At 32.0% G+C, this 6,695-nt stretch overlaps 1 long non-coding RNA gene across 1 annotated transcript; it reads left to right on the top strand.

Annotated features, from left to right (window-relative positions):
• Positions 1-754: 754 nt before the first annotated feature.
• On the top strand, positions 755-6,456 carry LOC118754851. The gene is made up of 3 exons (XR_004994949.1): positions 755-845; positions 5,719-5,889; positions 5,975-6,456. It is a non-coding gene; the product is annotated as an uncharacterized LOC118754851 (long non-coding RNA).
• The last annotated feature ends 239 nt before the right edge of the window (positions 6,457-6,695 follow it).

Here is a 6,695-nt window from a genome sequence, read left to right as displayed (position 1 = left end):
TAAAGATATCTATGGGTAAAAAGTCTCGAAGAACAGGATCTCATTGCATCTTTTATGCCAGCGGCTGCTGACCTTTGAATTCCGCTTAGCCTTTTAACTGTGCGATCCTTAGTAAGGGCTGGCCACCAGATCGGCGTCCCGTAAGTAATGATTTCACTTATGACCAAAGGAAACTAACCCGATAACAGTGTCGCTACATAATCGGCGTAAGCAACCGCCTTGATTCTCTGAGAGTATTTAACCTAGTAGGAGAGGGGGGTGGAAAAGGCGGTATTTTATATGTATCTCCTTGCGAATAGTACCATTTCGGTCTTAGTGGAATTGACCTTGAGTCCACCTCCCGACCGCTATTAACGAGACAGAGAGCGCTCTATAAGAGTTCACTTAGCATTTGGTGGAGATGCTTGCTCGCTGCTTTGAGTGCAATGTCGTCACGAGCGTGATTCTGAGTAAATCTAATTAACAACGCGTGTTAACAGCCCCTTGTACGTTGGCGCATGCGCGTCATCAAATGACAACAACAACGTTCTCGAACAAGCGTGCGTAACCTATGTAAAAGCCCATATGTACATATGTATGTATGTACATTATAATTATTATTTTTTTTTGCAAAACAGGTTTTTTTAATTTGCTGGCAGAATTGCGATAAAGGCAGTGCAGAAAAATTTTAATAACTTTTTTATAACCGTTCAGTTCTTTTATGTATGCATGAGTGTTATGAATTTTTTCTTTATAATTGACAGCAGACACAAGTTGGGTACATTAAATAAAAACTTGTTGAATTGAAATGTTTAATATGCAAAACGCTGGCGGCAGCTATGCAATAACCAATCAGCTTTTAGTCGGTAAATTTTTGGCTAGTATTTACGCAATATTATGTGAAAAGGAAAATTTCTGACTAAAAAAAAAAAAAGCTATCAGATTATTTTGTAGACGCAATTATTTATGTTTTTCTAAAAAACATACTGCATAGACTTTTTTTTATTTACTAATAAAGTGTATTAAGTGCAAAGAAAAAACATTTTAAAATTTTCGCTTATTCGACCCTTAGCTTTACGCTATTGGTCCTACTTTCGTTTGGGAGAGAAAATTACAAAAAAAAAATCATTTGACACCTACCATTGAGTTCTTCTCCGCCTTTGTGAATTTCTTGCTCAATTTCAAATTCGTTGCTACAGTCATCGCCTCCTGAACGGTTAAATTGCCATGCAATTGATTATCCTGCATAATGTAAGCGGATAATTTGCGGAAAATACTCAAATTACGTTCGCGTCCATTCATCGTGACGACACCTTCGATGTTCGTTGTTCTGTAAAAAAGAAAGTGAAACAAAAAAATTTAGATTAAAAATTTCTGCTTATAGTACATATGGCGGGATCCCCCCTTTGTTAAGTCTCGAAAATCCCGGGAATCGAAAAAATCGAAAAAAATAAAATCTTTAATGGATATACATTAGACTTGTCTTTATTTTTAATAACGCGAATTTCTATTTTCCCAAAATGCACATTAGGATGGTCCCAAAAAAAGGCAAGTCAGAATTTTAACACTCTCACCTCCTAGTATTGTTCTATACTAAAATAAATATAGCCCGGCTTTTTCATTTTGAAATCAAAAAAATTAATATTTTTCGATCGGAAACTCTGTTTCTCTTTAGAAGACTTCCAGCAATAATACCAAATTGGTTATTTTACCATATTTTAAAACTAACGATTTTTTATGGGTCCCCATTGATTATCTTGAGTTTTTTAGGAGAACTATATAAAATTGTTGCATAACTGGAAGTCTCCTAAGAAGAAATACAGTTCACTGATCGAAAAATATTATGAAAATTCTTTTTTCCCCATATAAAATACATGGAAAACTTTGAACGCTATGAGCGGCCTATAGATATTTTTTGATTTCTAAATAAAAAAAAACAGGGATATGGTTTTTCGGTATAGAACAATCTTAGGGGGTGAGAGCATTAAAATTCCGACTACACTTTTTTTGGACAACCCTAATGTACAGGCACAGGAAAACCCGTTTTTTCAATTTTGAAATGTTATAAAGCGCTTATAAGTCAAATTATCGGATTGAGCGAAATATAAGCATATATACTTTTGAAAGGAATTGAAGACTATAAGAAGTCTCTTATGATTTTTCTATAAATTCACTCCGCCAAAAGTTAAAGACTATAAGAAGTCTCTTATGATTTTTCTATAAATTCACTAAGCCAAAAGTTATTCAAGATTAAAGTGGAACATATCGAGCCTAACCGCCAAGATAACGTATCAAAGCAAAATTTTTTTTTTAATTCTCTTTTTGATGCAAAAAAATATTCCTAGAGTATCTTGATGCGTTTCAACATCAAAAAGAAAATTTTGAAATAAATGTCACTTAAGTTATTGTGGTGGTTAGGTCTCAACTTGTTATATATAAGTAATTTAAAAAAAGTAATTTTAAGACAAGCTTTTATTAGTAGTAAGTAAAAAAAAAGAAAAACCGACCCTCGGATCACCTGACGGCTAAACATTTTGTGGAGGCATTTCTTTCCATTTAAGTAATATTTGCTCTAAACAAATCGGACCATAAATACGGATTTTAAAAATATCTCGACACCTGTGTTACCTTGCGGATTAATTCATCTTTCATGTTACATTGCCATCGGGTTTTGAGCTAAGTTTGTAATTTCAAGTCTCTAGCTCATCAGAAAATTGGTTAAAAATTGATTTCAAGAATTGATTACACACATGTGAAACATAATAAAAGCTTGTAAAAGATTTAAAGAGTTTTCTGAATTTCCGGCAAAACTTTAAAAATTATCACTAAATACTGGTATCATATTTAGTTAGTTATACAACTTTTCTTAGAAACTCATAGTTTTCAATTAATGTCTAGAAAAAAAGTTTGATGAGGAGATGTGGTGATCTCCGAAATAGCTGATATAACTTAAGCTCTACCGCTTAAGCTTTGTTGTTTTTTCCATTTTTCTTAACAAACAAATCGTGGTACAAAGCTCAATAACACTATTGAAATAAATATTAATACGCCAAAATAAAAATTGACAAATAAAATACAGTTCCAAATACAAAACCCATAATAACCCCATATTAAAACTTTGTAGAAAACTAAAAAAAATGACAAAAATTTTCACCCAAATTTCAAACTTTTTTCTCAGAAGTGTTCGATGTTTTTTGAGTATACAGTTTCGGAGCCCATTTAATTTTAGTCCAATAAAGTGCAAGGTTCAAAGGGCTAAATATTACCATTGAGTTTTTAGAATCTTTTTTTGCCAAAGATGTTGAAGTTTTCTTCCATATAAAAATAAATTGTGTTTGTTCGTTAAGTATATGGAAACAAATTCGATAAAAAATTGGATTTAAAAAAATTCTAATACTGCTGAGAAAAAAGTTTGAAATTCAAGTGCAAATTGTTTGCGTTTTTTAGCTTTATAGAAATTTTAAACTGGGGTTTACATATATGAGTTGTGTTAGAGAATGAAATGTCTTTTAATTGAAAATTCTTGAAGTGGCAAACAATCAGCGTTATCATGAGTTTAATTTTCCCCAAAACGGTTAATTTTTGGATTTTGATTTCCAAATATTTACTATGGGTGGAATAAAAATTTTCAGGTGAAATTTTTTTCGGACGAAACTCAGGATAAGGCAGATTATCACTTTGAAGAGGGGCGCTATTGATATCACCGATACCGAATATACCTACATACATTAGTGCGCCCCTGAAATTTCAACTTGGACACAACTCCATCAAAAAAAAAAAAATTCTAAATAGCATAAGGGAAATTTACGCTCTTAAAATGGGAAAATTCATGAAGATGTTTCACAATGTGATACAAGTTGCCTATAAGATAAGATAGTGCAAAGTTTAATACTAGTGCATTCCTAAATAAAATAAAATAACTTCTCAAATTCTTGAGAATCGTCATTTTAAAGGAAACACCAAGTCGAATTCATATAAGGCGTTGTTAGTATAACAGCTGATTTTATTTGCATTGGCATAACAAAATTTTGAATTTTACTTTAGAGAAAGTGAAATTTTGCCGAAGAGAAGATTAGCTGAAAATTGGCATTTGTGTACTAAAAGTAATGTTTTTGTTTTTGCATTAAAAAATTTGTTGCTCCTCAACCTGCAAAGGAAATTATTTTTACGGTCGGTCTAATGTACATAAGTACACACATATCTATGTACATATATTTCTCTCCTTTGAAAATGCTTATTTTTTCTTCTGACCGATTTGCATACATTTGGATCTAAAAATGGCTTTTATCGTTCATCATGCAAACTATTAATAAATCAATTGCTAATTGCCATAAATATTTTTAAGCACATTTGTCAACATAGCACGTGCTAACATCGTTCTATGCATGTAGGTACTACATACATATGTACATATGTAGCTTATTTTATGTGTGTCCATCAAATGTTGCCGAAATATATTAATGCCTGACTGTTTACATTTCTATTACCAACGTAGACTACGATTATATTACATACATATGTACATATCGCTCATTTATTTCAATATTGCCATAACTCAGAAAACCAAAAAGTCTAGAAAGTTTTGAATGTACATATCGCACACGATCTTCAAAGGTGACACAACTCAAAATTACACATTTGTTAGAAAATGCGAAAAACTTTTTCTATTGCTGAAAGGTAAATAAAAAAGCTCTGTGTATATTTTTAGCGCATAATTTCAAAAATGCCAAAAAATTATGATCGTATCGTCGTTCTGAAAAACCGCGTAACTAACATTTTTTGCCAAAAATTGGATTTGCTCACCGAAGCTCTTCTCTCCAGCCTTATCTATCCGCCCTGAAATATACCATCCAAAAATGCAATTGCTTTATAAAAGAGAGAACAATTTTAAAATATGAGTGTTATTACTCTCTACAAAATAATTTATGCAACCTCGCATACGCGGTTTTGCATTATTTTGATACGCGGTTTTGTAATTTCAACGACGAAATATATTTATCTCAGTTTAAATGTGCATATGCGCCTGAATACACCCCACTTTTTAAACCAATTCATGGTTTAGATTACCAATATTTTCTTGAGACAATTGAGATCGCATCGAGTGTGTGCATGTGAGTGTGCAGAGCAAATCAACTAGCCAGTGGCTTAGTCCAAGAATTGAAAAAGTGAATATTTGGACTAACTTGAGAAAGGAAACAAAATCAAATTAAATCGATTAACTGCATGAGTATTTGTTCCAAAGTGAGCCAAGTTCAAACACAACATCTAAACCAGGGACAGTAAGAGTTACAAGTTTTATTAAAAAAATCGCTCTTCAACAATTATTTTTTGACTTTTATTTAATTACTCCTTAAAAAACCGTTATAACTGAATTTTATCTTATAAATCCAAAATAAAAATTATTTGTGATTTTCATCTAAATAATCTGAAAATAACAGTTATTTTTGATTTTTAATTTATGCATCTTAGATAACAGTTATCGAAGTATTTTATTTATAAAAGTCATAAATAAAAATCAGTCAGTCAGTATATTTCAAGCTCATTCTGTTTATTCAGGCTGTGAAATGGCATTATCCGGAGTGTATAAAGAAACGCAGCCTTAAAGTCTCTTTAATTTTTTATTTGGTGCAAATTATGTAACGAGAGCTTAAATACAGATAGTCATACATATATTTATTTAATAATATTCAAATTGTGATCATATTTACTTTTTTATATACTGATTTTTTTTATTCTCAGATTTGCGTGCATGTCACTCAATCGAGATATTCAGACAAAAAAATTAGAATATGCGAAATTCTTTAGAACCAGCGGATGCTTCAATGAAGAAGCCAATGCATAGAAGAAAAAATGCTATGGAGAACTAAAAGAAAACTTTACAATCTGTAAACACGATAAGCAAAACGCACGGTAAATGACTGACGAATACCAAGTCTTACTTCATGTCAAACTCAACGCTCGGAATATTTTATAAAATTTTTCTTATCTATTTCAGGGAAAAATTAGAGTTGTTGATGTTTTATGTGTTCTCGAAAATTTTGCACAATGATTCTCATGTTACAAAAATACTGGGGCCAGCGTAGCCGGAGTTGGACTGAGGAAGGATATTTTTTGAAGCGCGGCCGAAGTTCAACTTTGGCCCCGGCTCGTTGCCGACAAAGACGCTGGAAATTCGTTCGAACCGCTTGATATTTGCAATTCAAAAACGTTTCCGAATGCTCATCACATCTTACACGTGAATGTTCTTTTTCAACATTGCGTCGTTTCAAAAAGTAGGTACTTAAGATTATTGATAACTGAGGGTCGATTAAACTGACTGACCGCGCTTAACATTCATGGAGATCTTAACGTCCTAGATGTGGTGGAAGAGATAATCTGTTGACCCGGAAGAGATAATCTGTTGACCGATGACTAAACGCTTTTGATATTCTCACAGTATTTAATACATTTTATATAGCTTTTATTTCATTTTTATGTATTTACAGCTTAAATTTAATTGCAAAAATAACTAATAACTAAGAAAAATAAATTATTTATGGAATTTTTAAACGCCTTTTAGAACAAAATTAAATCGATTTAAGGTATAAATCGTTATAACTTATTATAAATGGTTTACTGTAAGGAACTTTTTATTATAAAACCACACAACCAATTTCTCTCCATACAAGTCCCTGGTCTGGATGGTATCATACCGTTAATGTTGCAGAAATTCCAGG

The sequence above is a fragment of the Rhagoletis pomonella genome, unplaced genomic scaffold, assembly GCF_013731165.1.
Source record: "Rhagoletis pomonella isolate Grant_MI unplaced genomic scaffold, Rhpom_1.0 Rhpom_scaffold_04750, whole genome shotgun sequence".
Lineage (NCBI taxonomy): Eukaryota > Metazoa > Arthropoda > Insecta > Diptera > Tephritidae > Rhagoletis > Rhagoletis pomonella.
This window is presented reverse-complemented; position numbering and strand designations above follow the sequence as displayed.